We start from the raw sequence: 13,824 nt of genomic DNA, 5'->3' as shown, positions 1-13,824 counted from the left end.
CGATGTAATTAATCATCCTGCGTCCCAAAGTTCTGCTTCTAGATTTTGGTGTGCTGTCTGGTTTTCAAGACCCCCTCCCATTCGTCACTAATCACTAAATATCATCAACAATCATTCAAGAAATCCATGCAGCCTTTGTCTCGATGACAACCTCCCACTGCAGACAAAAATACACAGACTGTTCAGCTGTGTTTACGCAGTCATTTGGCCCAAATCTCTGTCTGACCTCCCTTATCCTTCACTGATAACTCAACAGTCAACCTTAACAGCTCCGGTGCTGCAGTTTCTAAATGAGTGCCTGTGTAAAAGTCTTATAGACAGGGCCAAAAGGGGAAGGATATGAGATGTTAGCATGCTATCTTTACAGCGGTTAGGATTGTTGCGTCTGTAAATGTGCAGCTTGTTGAGAGGAGGCTGGGGGTTTGCGGTTCAAGAGGGAGATGTTTGATTGTGAGTAGACCCGCCATGTATATGAAGTCGCTGGTGGCTCTGGGCTCAGGCAACGTGGTAATTAAGGGGGATCCTCTTTCATTGGTGGTTGAGTGAAGGGGCAACGCATGGAGACTGGCAGTCCACCCCTCGTTTGCAACGATTTGCATTCATGTTTGTGTCTTTTCATCTTGTTCCTTGGGAGAGGTGAATAAAATTTATCATTTGTGAGTAATTTCTAGTAGCTTCAATGATCTGAAAAGGGAACTTTGTGTTTAACAGTTATTGTTTGCACACATATTTACATCAAAAAGGTTGCATGACATTTTGAAGTATGCCAGGAAAATCAAATCACCATGAAGGGTTTGCGTGCCAATGCACGCCGTTATTTGCATAAATATTTATTGCCCTGAACATTTAAAGTTTCCTTGTGAAAATTTATGAAATCAAATTAAAAGGATATATGCTTTTCAGTTAAAAAAAGAAAATTAATATGAAGAGAGTGACAAAAATGTGTGTCCAACCTGCTTTTCTCAAATACCTGTAAATAAAACCCTGTGCAGGCAACTGCCTTATAAAAGTTTGAGTTTGGCTGCATGTTTTTATCTGAGTTATTCTATGAAAGGCTCAGTGATTTGTTAGGAAAATTTGGTGAACAAATATAAATGCATTATAAAGAATGCTATTCTTTAAAATGCATTCTAAAGAATAGTATGCATTATAATCCCAGATCTTACCAGTCCCAGATCTGGGACTTTCTTATTATAATTAAAAATCATTAAAAATCCAGACCGTAATATAATTGAGAAGCTGTGTCAAGATTGGAAAATTGATGTTCACAGGTGCTCTCCATCCAGTCTGACTGAGATTGAGGCACTGTACAAAACTTCCAGTAGTCGGATCTGCAAAGTTGGAACAATAATGCTTCAGAACATTTTATCTACTGTTACGGCTTTCTGGTCACAATTATAGGGTACTTTGTGTTTGTCTATCTACTTTGTGTTGGTCTTTGTGTTCAATTTTGAAGACAACACAGTTGTGACGAGGTAATATGTGAAAAATTCAAGGTGTGTAAATACCACTGGAAGGTGCTGTATTTCCATTAGGGAATACGTGCAAGTATTATTTTGATTTATGATGAAGACTCTTTATCAGCCTCAGCCTTCCTGTGATTTATGAAGCTTCACAGCTTCTTCTTCCCTTAGCTCAAGGGATGGACTCGCTTCTTAGAAATAACACAGATGCAAATAACCTGGAACTCTCCGTCAGTCTCCCAGCAGAATACACACACTGCACGGCCTCCGCTGCCAGGCTTCATTTACATTTTCTCCCTCAGGAGGAAGTCCCTGTGACTTGTTTGTCCCAGAACTGCTACATGTATCTATGAGTAGAACAAATGTAACGCCATATAATTGGTGAGACTAGGGTTGAAAAGAAATATTTAACTCTAACAATTATGCACAAAGTAAATATTTGCTTTCATTGTAGCTACCTGAGACGGATAAGTGAGTCTTCTATGGAACACTTGTTTTTCACAAAGCGACCTTTTGACGTTTCGTTTTTCTTATGTTTAGATATATTGAAAGGTTGACCCGTATTGAAAGGCGAAATAGCCTTTTTTGTCGCTATAACATATTTCTATTCTTAGATTTTTTTTCTAAGCATTGTGGTAAATTCGATCCAATCTGACCACTAATTCAAGTTGCTGTTTGTAAAACAAGCAAGTAAATAATGTTCTAATTATTTTTAATGAACGGAGCACACAATACAAACAAAATAAAGACTTACATGTAAGAACCTGCCAGAGCATTTATGCTCAATGTAAAATGTATATTTCGGGTCATATTAAGGGTTAGGTGCTTTACAGAAATATTTATCTCTACTTGAACTTTTTTCACATTTTTCTTTTTTGTAGTGTTGGTGTTCTCCCACACTCAGAGCTTTTGTATGTCTCCCAAAACCTCAGCTTTGGTTAAAACCATATATGATGTTCCCTCTGAGAATTACACATTATACTTTGTGTTAATCTATAACATAAAACCAAAAAGGAATCCATTTAATTTTGTGGTTCTACTGCCAGCCCTGCGACAGACTGGCGACCTGTCCAGGGTGTACCCCGCCTCTCGCCCGGAACGTAGCTGGAGATGGGCACCAGCAACCCTCCCGACCCCATTAGGGACAAGGGTGAACAGAAAATGGATGGATGGATGGATGGTTCTACTGCAATGACATGTGAAAAATGTATTTGAGGGCTGATTAATACCTTTGCGCTGTATTGTCATTTATTTATTTAGTTATTCTATGAAATAACTTTGTATATTATGACATTCCTGCTACTCTGTTCTACAAAAAGTCACTATAAATTGAAACTAAAGTTAACTAAACATGATCTATGAACAATCATTCTAATCATATGAGCCCAAAGTAAACAAAAAAAATCCCTCCTTCATCTTTCTGAATCAATCTCAGTTTTAAGGTTGTCTCACTACCCCGAAGGCATTTCCTACTTTACTCCCGTAAGAAATAATAAAGCCTTGGAACTTATATCAAAATGAAGGAGAGGCTCTTCCAAACTCTCCTAGAAGGTTTTATATCAGATCTGTTATATGTTGAATAATAGCTAAAACTATCACAGCCTGTTTTGATCGCTATACCACACATTGTTGAAGAGAGTCAAAGAAAGCTGAAATAAACTGATTCAGTTGCCAAAAAGGAAATTAATTCATTGTAGCGTTCTGCTGGTTTTCTTGCAATTTGGGGCTGTTGTAGGACGCTACGTTGCCCACCAATTTCCAGCCTTGAGTTTGTAACCTCCGAATGGAAAGAAGAAGAATGGAAACAAATGCCAAGTGTAATTTAAACATAATGTATGTACTTATACATAAAGCCTTTACTACTGCATCCACTTTAGCACGCAAGAAATCCCTCTACCACATTTCTGTTGAACCATATAAAACAGAAAGCAGAAAAATCTTACCTATTACTGAGGGTCTCTTTAGACCTTTCAATCATACCTCCCTAATGCTAATCTGGTTCTGTACAGATCTTAGGGCAGAAATGCTGCGATTCACAATGTTTTTTAAAGAATTAACACTGAGTCATGTAAAACTTTGTAGGTCTGTACCATTTATTAAAAAAACAAAGCCTTAAAGTTTATATCAAACATATTTCTTTAAATACAAAACAAATAAAATTGGGCAAAAGTGCAAAAACATATAAAATGCCTGTGTTTTTATGACTGCACATATTTTTATAACCCTTTTTTTTTTATCCGTATGTTTGTCAGATAGCAAGTATACCTCTATGGTATTTGGAAAGCGACAGCTTGTCAAGGTGCTATTAAGCATTACTGTCAGATGTTTTACTCATGAAAAGTTAAGTAAATCATGCAGCAGTGTCTATGGTTTATCCTCTGCAAAAAAGGTTGTAAGCTACGAGCAATGGGATCTTTTCCAGATGTATTACATAGTAGACAAGGTGACTGTGGTGCTTGTCAAGAGCAAAAAAATACAGCCTTGTTTTTTTTACAGGTGTACATGCTGCATACCTACTGGTTGTAAATAGTCCAGGGGATGAAAATACACAGGAAAAAGGCAGGAGTTGTTTCATAAAATCCTTCATACAGTGGCAGATTTACTCTAGCTGTCCAGAACAGATATGTCCAGCTCACCACCTGGCCAGCGGCCACGATGCTCATTTTTCATCCTCAAATATTCAAACCCCTTTTATATATTTTGACATTAAGACTTAATACTGTTATTATTCAGAAACTCATTGTCGTTATTGGAAGAAACACGTCAACATTTATCATCCTTAACATATGATCATCAGCAATCTACAAACGTTTTTTTTTTTTTTTGTGTGTTTGGCTATCTTAGCTACAGTATCAAATGGTGTGTTTGTAAAGTAAGTCATTTTGGATTCTTCCTAATACACAGCAGGAACTGATTGTGTAGATGTATTTGAATAAATAAATAAATAAAGAAATATTTCTGTAAAAAGCAGGGTCCAAATATCAGTATCACTGAATTAAACTAAGAAAGACAAAAACAAGTCATAGTAGAACTTTTTAGTGAAAGCATGCTAAACTTATCAACATATTTTTCAGCATAAATTAAATTACGTTTCTCCTTCATAATTTTAGTATTTGTTGTCTAACTGTTCCTTTTGTCTGTGAAGAAAATTTAGTGAGTGGCAGAATGATGGACCCTTGAGTTTACTGCCAGTGTTTTTAAGCGGAAGACAAACCCGGTATTGGAGCCTGTGGTTCTTTAGATATGGCTGCTTTGGGGATGACTTATATGCAACTGGGGAAAGGAGGAAGATAAAGATGTAACTCAGAAACTTGTGGTTTGAATAGTCACAAATGGTTTTGCAGAAGTGAGCCAAGACACATAGACACAGGCACCCATTAACAATAATACTCCGCCTACTTGCGCACATTCATTTCATGTCAGCAGAGGAGACTGTGGGGAAGATGTTTATTTTGGCGCAGTTGTATGAAGCTGCTGCCCAGCCAGGCAGACAGTGGCTGCTGCTGGGACTCATCATTCTCTCTCATAGTATAGCTGGATTTTTTTTCAACATAAACCCCAAAACACACATGTTTTATAGTGTGTTCACTGAACCATGTGCTTTTTTTTTCAGGTATCTACAGTTCACACAGATGGTTGCACACACATCTGTGTATGCTATGTGACACAGCGTTTTACACAGTTATCTGTCAGAAGAGGACTTTCCGTTCTTTATCTCTAATCTCTAAAACCCGTTTAGCGAGGTTTTAATCAGTTTTTTGTGTTCCAAATGGAACTGGGGTAGCCAGACTTGTATGTCGAACCAGCCTAGCACAAGATAACTCAACTCAAGACTCAGGTGACTGGAAAATGTTCTTGCATCACTAGTTTATTAACCACATGTTTTGGGCAAAGAAAAATTGCCAAGATGTTGAAAATAGTCTTCATCTCAATGTGGAAGCCGCAGAATCCCTGTGAATTCTTTCCATTCTCATAAAACAAAGCTTACTCGACAGAAATTGAGAAAGCTTTTTCCCCTTCCCCTGTCACTCATCGCTATATGTGGTGGCACATTAAACATGAGACCTCATCCAACTTTGTTTGTCACTCTTCTAGTTGCTTCAAATCCTGCAAACATTTGTCTGCCTGTACAGTAGATACAGGATCGTTTTTGTATGTGGATTTTTTCTTGTAACTAGATTAGCACTTATGAAGATCAACACTATATGCAGGCAAGTTCATTTGTCTTACCCATTTTGAAGAGTGTTGAACAATTTTTACTGTATATCTAGAGGGAAACATCATGGATTTATAATTCAAGGTTTAAAGACACTTGGATCATATTATAAAATTAAAATATAAATTAGAAATATTTTTAGTCACATACATTTTGTGGATTGTCAGGGTTGATAATCAACAGATTATTCAATGTTAGGAGCATTGCTTTCTTTGTATGGGAATTTATTTCTTGCAGTGAACAAACATACTCAAGAAAAAAACAATTTTTAATGATGAAAACATAAAGAATAAAAATATATTTTAAGCGATTTTGAAATATTGTGTTAGCAGGACTTCTTCATATGCATAACCTTTTCAAAACTTTTTTCGACAGTATTAATTGAGTTGTAATACTCAGAGTCTTATAACTGAGATTGACTCGAAATAGAGTCAAATTTAAGTTTGTCCATATGATTGATTTCTATTGGTTTGATATGATTATATATTTATGAATGGAAACTGATTCTGTTTATCTTTTATGGTGCATTGAAATGATTGTCAAAATTTGAACTGAATATCTTTACCAAAGATGCTAGCAATTTTAACACAATTTTAACAGTCTGCTGTCCAGCAAAATAAATAAATAAATAAGGCAATCAGTACAATCTGTACAGTCAGTGGATAAGGTTGAGGAACATCAAGTGAGTTTCCGTGTTTTGCTGATATGTAAAATTTATGCTTTGCCAGCATAAACTGATGTCTGAACAGTTCAGTAACACCAAACTATTCCTCCCTGACTTTAATGTTTCCACACTTGACATTACAGAATGTGTTGTAGTCATATGCTTCTCATTAAGCTGAATGCCTAGTTAGTGTAATCTCAATAAAAATAAATAAATCAGGAAGTAGAAAAGGTGTTTTATCACCTCTGATCTTTTTCTGCTCACCCTGGCAGATATCTCATGCAACTTGAAGCAAAAATAATCCAAATGTATCTTAATCAACAGGTGGTGACCATTCATTTTGTGCTTTTTTCTGTCTATTCAAATGCTACCAAAGTGTTTTGCTTTACCACAAAGTGCCTGACTAATCTGAGTAATCAAAGTTCATTCAGTGTTTTGTATCTAAAATTAGTCCCTGTCACATGCATCAGCAAAGCAACTTAAGTTCATGTACCCAGCATATTCTGCCCCTTACTAATAATAATAAATGTGTGAAGTAAAACATTTATTCTTAACAAAAATAGTATTGACAGAATCTGTCTCTTTAATTACTAAACATAACCCAGATTTTTTGAAGCTGCCAAAAGTTCCAAGGCCATCTTTGTCTTTATTTGTGGCATTAATCACATCATTTTCCATCTGACTAAATGCTAATGGAATTATTGTGGGTGGATTTTCTTTACTTCCTGCCCGCTGTTGTTTTTCTCTATAATGTTGTGAACATCATCAAAGCCTTTAGGGGGAAAAAATCCTTCTATCCTCCTATTCATCCCATTATTTCAGCAATAAATTCTCTCTCTGTTATGGCTCATAATAAGGCCAGGTTTCATGTTAACAATGATGTCTGTTACAACTGGTGAGTTCTCTAAAGTCTGAGCTTGGAGCCAGAGCCACTTATGTCTAAATAGCCATTCCAGCACTCTGCATAGGAAGCTCTTTCCAGAGTGGAGGAATGTTCTGCATTCGACCCAGTAAGCCATTTGTCTTCTTTAGACAGGTAACATAATAGACAGAATCTGTTAACATTCTCTCAGTCACATGTGTGCTTGGATGTAAAAGCAAATGTATTACTCAGCACATATAAAAATTGACTTTTTTTTCTTTTGCCAAATGGGCCACTGCTTTTCAAACTGCAAAATAGGCAAATCTGGACTAATATTGACCAAATTTGTCAAATACAACAACTGTGCATTGTTTTCCCAAGTACTACACACATCTGTTTCAATCTGTGACTCGTTCTTGTTTTCATTTATATGCGGAGAATGTTGAATCAGAAGACCGAGGGGGCAGACTAATGTTTTCCAGTCTGTGGCTGGTTTCAGTTTTCTTCCTGCAGAGGAAGAGGGCCTCCTTATCCACTGCAGAGAGAGAGAGAGAGGGGGATTATGGGACAGTGAGCAATATTTGTGTGTGTGAGGAGAGGGCCTGTCTGGGGGTAGGAGTCAAATAAGAACAATTATTTTTTGGAATTTTTGGCGTTGTAAAAGTGTTTTAGTTTGTTAACTTCTACACAATTTCAAAGAGTCCCACAAAGAATTAACTCCACTGGTCAGCTTTTCTGTCATCAATACAGCAGCTTATTTTAACTTTAAAAATATTAACATGGACATTGAACAGTTTAAGGAAACAATCCACTTGACTTGTAAAAGCAGATGATTAGGATAAATATTGTTTGAAATGCTTTGGCTTCTTAGTCCTTGTTATATTGTTTGCAAATGTTCTTTGCAGAAAAAGCCCATATTAGTCAAATACCTTTTTGGAGAATATATTATAAGAGTATTTAGAATCTGTGATGGACTGGCAACCTGTCCAGGTTACAATGATGTTCTATTGAGCTGCTTACCAAAACAGCCATAGCCCTGTAGCTTAGAATTAATAAGAAAAAGTTGTTTTATGGTTTTGCAAAGACTATTTTACATCCAGTATATCTGATATCATGTCCAGTTTATATCTGTGCATTGTGCATCTTTGTCCAAAGGCAAGTGGAGCTGTCGTGCTTCATACATACGGAGATGTACTGACAGTCCTCTCTTTACCACACCATACTCTATGCCTAAAATGCCATTGTTTGTTGTGCCTCATTGTGCTTCCTTGGATCTAAACAGCCAGAGATCAGCGCCAACTGACATTGAGAAGAAAACATGGTCCTCTCAACATTAGAGTAAATGAGTGGTTATGTTTCTCCCAAATGTCTGCCTACTGCAGATCTAATAATACATTTGTCCTAAAAGTTAGATATACTGTGCTTGGAATATCTCATCTTTGCAACCTGCCATTGCAGTGTGTCTTCAATTATGTGCAGCTCCTAGCAGCATGTTCCAGGTCACACACATCCCGCTTCCACATTTTCCAGGATCACTTGAATGAAATTCTCAAGTCATTTCCCGGAGCAACACTCTGACATTTCTCTTTGCTCTCCGTCTGTCTCGTGCTCACTCTCACACCCACCCACACCAGCCCCTCGCCTTCTATGACTTGCTCTGTCCCTCCCCTTTGTAATTCTGTTTGACTGCTCACTCACATAGCAGTGGAGGTGGACACTACACATGTCCCACGTCTCCCTCTCCCTGTCCCTGCCTCTCCAGCTCATTCTCTCTCGCGCTCTCTCTCTCCTGCTGTCACATTCCAGTTGTGTAAAGCCGGGTTTAACTTTCGCTCTCGCTGAGAATAGGAAGGAAGGCAGAGCTTAAGAGAGAAGAATCCTTATTCTCTGGTTTGGAGGAAGAAAAAAAGAGGTAACTCCCCTTGTACTTTATTTGACTAAAAAAGGGGGAGTCACCATAAAGGACCATACCTTCTTAAAGGGGCTATTCTTTGTTATCCTCCCTCCTTCCTTCCTTATGTTTCCTTTTTTGGCTCACTCTCTCTGATTCTGCTCAGACCCACAGTGGACTATTCACGTGAGCATTTGTTTTTACGACTAAGATAGTTGCAGCTCTCGTGGCGGGGCAGAAGAGTGGTCTTTAACGGCCAGGCAGTCTCCTAAGCTCGAAGAGAAAGAAGTTAACCCTGGAGGATTTTTCATTCAGCAATGTGTATGTAAGTGTCCCCTCGCCTTTTGCCTGAACACGCTCTTGAATTTCTCTGTTTCTGTCTGTCTTTGAACTGAAGTTGTTGAAGGCTGGTGGTGAAGATTGAACCAACTTTTTCTATCCTCTAAACTTTAAAAATGTTTGATTCTAAAGGATATTTCAAAATGAAAGAATATCTCAGATGGCTAAAATAATTTTGAAGTGAATATGTCTGCTACTATACCTATTGTGCTTTCCTATTCCTGTGAAATATAATCAGAAGCTAATTTGCAAGCTTAAAGTCTTATACTCATATGGACTGTGGATTCAGGAACAATTTGCCAGCATGCAAACATGAACATGACATAAACTGGCAATCTCTCTGCACTGTTACATTGATAGCTACGCTATTTGTTTACATATTTCAGTGTGACTATAGAAGATCAGCAGGTTTTCCTAATGAACGAACTGATTCAGCTTGAGTTTAACTCAACCGTGGGGTCCAGAGTTTAATAAAAATACCAGAGGCAATGAGATGTTCACAGCAAATGCCAACTGCTGACTCAAAACCGTACATACTGGCTGAAAATGTGAAGAAACACTGAAGCTTAATTAAAGTACTTCTAAAAAAAAAAACAAAAAAAAACGTATTTCAAATCTTAATCTGAAATAAAGTTATCATTTTAAAAACTGACAATTTTGCTTATTTTTGTTGATGTGCTAAATCAATTTTCTGTTAAAAACCATCAGGCCAAACTGGACAACTTGTCAGTGGAAATAGTGACTTCTAAACAAGCCCGATTGTAAAACTGAAGAAAAAAAGAATAAATAAATACAAAATTATATTGTTTGTGAAGTTAAAATTAGAACATTTAAAGCATAAATAAATATTTTTTCTGTAATAAATGTTCAATGTATTGAATGTAAGCAATACATGTTCAATGTACTTATGAATATGTTTTTCCAACACATTAATACCTTTTTTGTCTGATTGATTTAAGAATGTTAGGAATGGGGTATTTAGTATTTAGGTAACTGATTTATTTATTAAAATAGTGACATTAGTATTATTCCAGGATTGCAGCCCTTAAGGTTTGAAGTAACACTTTCCTGTGTTACTATTTCTTTATTTTTTATGGCTCAAAATTGTACATTTTAAGTGTCTAACTGTTCCTTAGTTAAAAATTGCAATTTCACTTATAACAAGGTCTAACAAATTAATCAAAATAATATCTGAATTTGAAAATGTATCATTTGGTATGAATTTTCTGTGTACAGTTAAGTGTATTGCTAATTTTGGCACTACTGCAAGACCACTGGCAACTGCTGTCCTACATCCAGGTTGATATCTCTTCATAATGTTGTCATAGGACTATTGCGGTTTCATTTGAACTTACTCTTAAGTCCAAAAGACAAACAACCATTTTGCTCCTATGGTGCTTCCACCACATAAATCCATACTTTTGTCACTTTATTTCATTATTTTGTTTGCTATTCTCATTTCCACTACTATATGGTGTGATAGCAACCAGAAGAATCTATATATCCAGTTATAGTATTAATTATAAAGCTCATGACACAAGTTCATGCAACAATTATATGCTACAATATTTCCTGTCAAAATAAAAAGTGTCCCTTGAGGAGATGCCCAGGTTGTGACTTTGCCTGGGCTGCTGTTATGGGCCCCATTATTAAAGTACATGTTTTAAGCTTGACAATGTGTTGTATTTGTGTTTCAGACTTATACTTTAGAGTTAGAAAGGAGTTACTTCTTGTGGTGACTCAATGTATCTAAAAGAACAGAGAAAAATGTATATTCTCAAGGATGAGGATAGTTTCTCTTCAGACTACAAAAGGTGATCTAGATGAAAGTGGATTCATATTTGTAATCTATCCTCCAAAGATTTTGACTGCATTGACACTTGTGTTTAGTACAATCTGGATAGTATTGTGTCTCCGCTACTGAATTTTATTGTCAGGTGTGAGCTGGATTTTGAACTTGTCTCCATCTGTGAACAGTTGTGATATTAGCATGCGAAGAGGTGATCTAAAATATTTTAGATTCAGCATTTCTTCTTGCTACCAATAAAGTGTGAAGTGTTGTAGGCTGGGCACAAAATATTTGCTTAGCAGTTTGGGGGTAAGTTGTTTATATTGCTTCCAAATGGTCTGGCTGTTTTATTGCATGCTACAAACAAATGTAAGCCATACATAGATGGTGAAGGCATGAGAATCTGCTACTCCAAGCATGTACCCACACCTACCCCTCTCTGCCAGTCAGGTTTGCTTCTAATTGATGCACGGCTGTTCCCCCTTAGTGCCAGTTTGCAGTGTCGGCCTGGACCCTCCCAAACCACAAGGGACTCTTTGTTTGTAATTTATGAATTAGTGTGTGGTTTGTGTTAGCAAAAGAGGAAGGGGGAGGATTTGTGGGGCAGGCATTTTACAGCACAGACAGGATTTAGACCAGCAACTCAGGATGTTGGTTTGCCTCTGTTTGTTATTCCAGATTAGTACTTTGCATGCTCTTTGTAGATGTAGGGAGAGATTGGGAGGGCAGCAAAAATGATTAATAGGCAAACAGAACATGTTTTTCTATCTTTCTGTTATTCTCTGTCTAACCTTTTGTAGCTCTTTCTCTGTGACTTTGTGTTCCACAGTGCTGTGCTAATCAATCTGGATTTGGGTCTGGTCTCTAGATAAGACCAATGACTTAGTTCTAAAAACAGAGAGGAAGCAGAGTTGGAGCATCTCTTCATCCTAGTAGAGCCCAGACCCTACTGCACCTTCTACCACCCTTCTTTGCTGTTTTTAATCAAGTGGCTTCATTTACTCTGTCTTGTCTGAATATAACCTGGCACTGTACTGAGCTTTGGTCCGATTCTCTCACAGAAAGAAAAACCCTTTTTGACCCCTTCATTTTTTCCCCTCTAACCTTGACTTCATTTTTATCCTTTCCTTCTCTGTTCTCTGTTTTTGCAGCCCAGCATGCATTCCTCAAGGCTTCAGTTCTCCTTAAGAAATGTTTTCTTTTTCCATCCTTCCTCTTACCTTTTTCTTCACACTTCAGTTGTCCTTTTCAAGAAATACTCTATTTATGAAAATATTTTGGGATAACTATACCGAGAGGCTAAAAATGATTTTAACACAAACATGCATCTACATGTTGGGTTTTAGATAGACTGGTCATTGCAAGTTCATGTACCATTTTATTGTATTTCTCCATTGTCAAACAACATCTAATGTTTGCTGCTAGAAGCCACACAATTAAGTTGCTACAGGTCTGCGCTACTTACTTTGGTTCTTCTTCTCTTTAAGGTAATTTAATAGGAATTTCTTTCCTCTTTGGTCAGTTCTTTGTGCTCTGCCACAATTGGTAGGTCAAAGAGACTTCTTCTGTCCTATCTAAAAAAGCACCTGTGGTTTTGTCTTTCCTCTGATGTCCAGGTTACTGCCTGGACTGGTTCCATATTGGGGGATTTATGGGGACTTCTATTGCTATAGGCAATAAATTATCTCCCAGTAAAATTTGCAAGGTATGTCGTCCAGATTTAGGTAGAATTCAAGTCACTGAGGTAAGACAGTGGACGGTTACTGAGGCTCACCCACACAGAGTACAGAAATTCATCACCTTAATGCTCTGTAGTTACATTTACAAATCCCAGTATGTTTAGTCTTGTGCTGATATAAAATTCTGATTTTTATCTTTTGCCATCCTGCCATGAGTAGATAGTGGGGTTTTTTGTAACACCTTTTGTGAAAGAGTGTTGGTGTGCCACAATAGGAGTCTAGATTTGGCTATGATTAACTATAAATTATTCCTTAGGTCAATTATTGATAAAACTAGTAATTTTGATCAAAATTACAAGTCAGGGCACCATGTATTTTAGGATAATAATAGCCAAGCAGTTCAGTCTCCGTTATTTCATATAAATACAAGCCTGATGTGGTTTGGGTTTTAAAATAATACATTAAGTAATAAGTGTTCAATATCCTTGAACAGAAAGATGTACAGACTACTTCTCTGCAACATATACATTTATTGACAAAAGAATTCAGTTAAATACTGTATTCAACAAACTCATTGAACTAGTAACACCCAGTAACACATAACCACCTAGAAAAAAATTAAAGAATGATGAAAATATAAAAACAAAGAAAATATTTACATTTATTCAAAAAGAACCAAGAAAATTTTTACAGTGATGTTACAGTTCAGCATCAGTTGTGAATATTGAAAAACCAGGTTCATTCAAAAGAAAGCAGTGCTTTATTTGTTTTGACTAAATTGGAAATCAATTAACTTTTTCAAAAATTGATTTGTAATCTATTTATTTTCTTATTTATGTACTTACTTACTACTTCAGTAACTGATTAATTAATAATTTGAATCACCAGGGGTGTGGCTGAAATGTACAGAATCTGACATTT

At 36.7% G+C, this 13,824-nt stretch overlaps 1 protein-coding gene across 2 annotated transcripts in view; it reads left to right on the top strand.

Moving 5' to 3' along the window:
- The window catches only part of eva1a (eva-1 homolog A, regulator of programmed cell death), a 68,373-nt gene that overhangs the window by 33,925 nt on the left and 20,624 nt on the right, over positions 1-13,824 (top strand). The window contains exon 1 of one of the 2 annotated variants that reach the window (XM_023347294.1): positions 8,977-9,421. The exons of the other annotated variant lie outside the window; for it this stretch is intronic. The gene's annotated coding sequence lies outside the window, so the exon portion shown is untranslated. Of the gene's footprint in view, positions 1-8,976; positions 9,422-13,824 lie in introns of those variants that run through there. 2 annotated transcript variants of the gene reach the window in all.

Source organism: Xiphophorus maculatus, chromosome 15 (genome assembly GCF_002775205.1).
Source record: "Xiphophorus maculatus strain JP 163 A chromosome 15, X_maculatus-5.0-male, whole genome shotgun sequence".
NCBI classification, from domain to species: Eukaryota; Metazoa; Chordata; class Actinopteri; order Cyprinodontiformes; family Poeciliidae; genus Xiphophorus; species Xiphophorus maculatus.
Note: the sequence above shows the minus strand (reverse complement) of the source record. Positions and strands in the feature narration are given on the sequence as shown.